Source organism: Diceros bicornis, chromosome 3, assembly GCF_020826845.1.
Source record: "Diceros bicornis minor isolate mBicDic1 chromosome 3, mDicBic1.mat.cur, whole genome shotgun sequence".
Lineage (NCBI taxonomy): Eukaryota > Metazoa > Chordata > Mammalia > Perissodactyla > Rhinocerotidae > Diceros > Diceros bicornis.
In genome coordinates, this window is record NC_080742.1 from 77,287,209 (window position 1) to 77,290,873 (window position 3,665).

Sequence of the window (3,665 nt, forward strand, 5' to 3'; positions counted from 1 at the left end):
CCAGGAAGCACTCTCCTATGGTTACCTGCTCGTGTCCCTAAGGGTCGGGTGACTCCTGGCATTCTGCCTTTGGTGTGGGGTTGGGCATGGAGCAAGTCCCCATGCAGGTCCCCGAAGCACAAACCAGCTGCCTGACATCTTGCCTTTTTTTCTTCCCTACTTCTTTACTGCTTTTCCACTCCTGATTCCACTTGAAGTCTAACTTCAAAGATAATAGAAATAAATAAAATCTCTTGCAAAAGAGCCTTTCTGCCTCCTCCCTCACCCCTTTCTCTCTCTAATTTCCTCCCCAGTCTCCACTTGTTCATATTGCATCGCTTGGTCTCACAGCCTCTCTCCACTTGCCCTGTTTGGGGAGCTACAAGATCCCTTGGTGCCTGCCTGCCCTCCTAAGAACACACGCTGGCCTTGCTCTTCCTAGAACCCGACACAGCCATAATCTCCTTGGTTAGTGAGGGCATTGGCTGTGGGAACATTCGGCTGTTTTCCCAGGGGATGGGGGTGGGGGCCGGAGAAATTGCTCAGCTCCTGCACAGTCAGCAGGGAAGGCAATAGAGATTAATGTGGGCACTGCCAAGTGCAGATGTGTCCCCAGTCCAGGAGGAATGATGAGCAGCTGCTGTCTCAGGGGCCAGCTGCGGCCTGCAGGGGGGCCCAGGGAGAAGAAGGTGGCGCTGGCCCAGAACGGGCAGCCCCAAGGGTTCCACACAGCATCCTGGAGGTCTGGAGCTGCCTGCCCGGCCCTGCCTGGCCAGGAGGGCTGGTTGATGGATGCCTTTAACAGACATGTTGGGGAGCTGGCAGACCAAGTGTTTACGCCCAAATGCACATTGGCTGTTTAAGGAATTCCTAAATCCCTCACTGGAGCCTAGATTATGAAAAACATTTCTAGAGGAATCCTGTGGCCTCCCTTGCCACTATGCTCATCCTGGGGCAGCCAGGGGGTGGGAGGGTTAGGGGAGGAGTGCAAAGGGCAGCCCTTTGGCCAAGCCTGGCAGGTCCTGGGTCAGGCTGATTAAAGTCTGGCATGGGAGGAGCTGGAGTAAAGACAGTTGTCTGACAAACGTTTCTTGAGTGCCTATTAGGTGCCAGGCACATAGAAACAAAAGCAATTAGGAGCAAATAGAAGAGCTCATAGCCCAGTGGGCAGAGGAGGCTCCCAGAGCTGTGGGAAATACACAAAGGTGGTCTTTGGGGTCCTGGTGCCTCTGCCATGCTCTCCCCTACTCCCTCTCCTCTGCAGGTGCCAGAATCCTTTTACAGTCATAGTGACTAATGACGGGCTCCTTCCAGCGTGATTTGTTTGAAGAGGAAATTCTTGAACCCCCAAACCCTCCAATGGTACAAGGGATTGAGGGACTATAAAGGTAAAGTTTTAGAAATCCTGACTGATCTGGGGAGGGGAGGAGTTTGTGTGATCCTCAATAAACCACACCTTGGCCTGAGTCGGGACATCTGGGGCGATCTATGCCCTGTCACTCTAGCTGGTGAGCTGGGGCAAGTCACCGAAGCCTCCCTCCTACATCTCGGGGTTTCTGGCTGTTTAGACGGCCTGATGCATGGGACAGGAAAGGGGAAAGCGCAGAACCTGGGCACCACTGGCGGGCTCCACTGGTGGGAGCCTTCCTGTCCTCACCCCACAGTGGTGATGCACCGCCTCCTCACGTGCCTAGGTGTGAGCTTGCTGCTGATTTTTATACGGATCACTGTTGAGATTCGTTTATATGTAAATCGTTGTTGAAAGAAGACTTTATTTAATGAGGGTAAACGGCAGAGAAAGGGCCTTTATGCTGAAGTGTGTGTGTGTGTGTGTGTGGAGGGGGTGTCTCTGTGACTGCCACATTTCACGACCTTGCCCGCCTGAAGAGGCCAAGCATCTGAAAAGGTAGATTCAAGGCCATCTAAAACAGACTAGTCGGGAACCAGGTTGCCCTGGGACCTGGGCAGGGGAGACCGTGGGTCTCCGATGCCTGGCTGCCAATCCTTTAAGCTGATTTAACCCCGATTTGTGCCCAGCAAACGCTGGCAGATCCTCCTCTCCCCAACACCGCCCTGATGCCCTGTCGGGGCCACGATTCCTCACGCCCTCGCCCGGCTTCCACCCCCAGGCGGCTCTCAGCTGCTTGGTCCTCCGCGTCCCGCGGTCACGCTCGGGATCGCGGATTCACCTCTGCGGCCGCCCCTGCCCGACTCGGAAACCGCGCCGCTGCGGGGCCGAGGCGCTGGGTTCCCGCTCTGCCTCCGGACTCCCGAGCCCAGCCGAAAGGGGCGGACAGGAAGCGAGGACCGAGCACCGGGCCTCAGGGTCCCCGGCTGGGCCTGGAGGGAGCAGAGCAGCCATGTGGGAGGGTTCACAGGGGTCCCCACTGGTATCCCAGATACCTGGATTCTAATCCTGAGCTGGGCGGCCCTAGGCAAACGCGTTCACTTCTCTGGGCCTTAGTTTCCTCATCTGAAAAATCTGCGTGCTGGACTCCACTTCTTAGGTCTATTCTAGACTCACTATTCTATGATTCCACAAACAAATGCGTTAGGTGGGAGGACACCCGGTGAAATCATCCAGCAGCCACAATAATTTGCCTCTGAGCCAAGACGCCAATATAACACGTTCGGAAAACAAGTTTTATTTCATGTGCCAACTCAAGTCTGTGGGTAGTAGCTATCCGGAGTGCTGTGTTGAGAAGGAATCTGAGGCCTTATCTGGGTCCATCAGGAGACAGGATGGCTTAGGGTTAAAAGCTGGGCTCAGAGGCAGACGCTGGGTACTTACCAGCTGTGTGATTTGGGCAAGTTACTCAATCTCTCCCAGCTCTGGGGATGGTAACTGCCTGTCTCTGGGGGTTGGCTGTGATGAGGAATGAGATAACGCATGTAAAATCCTTGCACTGGGTCTGGCGCGTAATCAACCTCGGCAAGGAGCCAGGGCTGCTGGGGTGGGCGTGGGAGGGCCGGAAGGGAGGCGTGCCAGCACAGGGGCCTGCCCGTCACGTTACTCTCTTGTTCCTCTCATCCCACGGATCACCCTGGCTGTTCGTCCTGTTTCTTCCAGAAAGGGGAATAGGACTCTCTCGGGGATAGAATTGAGTCAGAGGAGAACGCCCACCCCCAAATCCTCGTGAAAACGCTGAGTTGCTCCCTTTGGAGGGGATTTATCTTTCCAGAAATGCCTTTACGACCCCCGCCCCCTGCTCTTCACGGAGCCCACACTGTGCCCCTTTCTCTGGCCGACGGCCAGGAGCCCGGTCGCGGTCGCCCCTCCTCCAACCCGGTCCCGGAGGGGCTCGGGCCTCTCCCAGGAGGGTACCCGTCTTCCTCCCGGATTCCCGTCCCGGCCTCAGGAGGCGCGGGTGCGGCCGAGTTTACCACGCGCCCCCGACCTGGGAGCAAAACGCGCTGCCGCCCGGACCCGCTGGTTCCCAGTCGCGCGCTAACTTGCTGGGTCTGCGGAGAGAATTCCACCCGCTCAGCAAATTTCCCTTTATTGTTGGTTTTGTGTGTTGGCTTTTCCCCCCTTTCTCTTTTTCCTTTCTTCCCTTGAGTCAGCAATGCCGAGCCCAGCGAAGCAAATGGGGCGAAGGCGGCGAGACGCGCCCCGGGCGCCTGCAGGTCCCTTTGCCTCGCCCCTCGCCTGCCCTGCGCTACAGAGACCCGCGCTTCTGGCACTC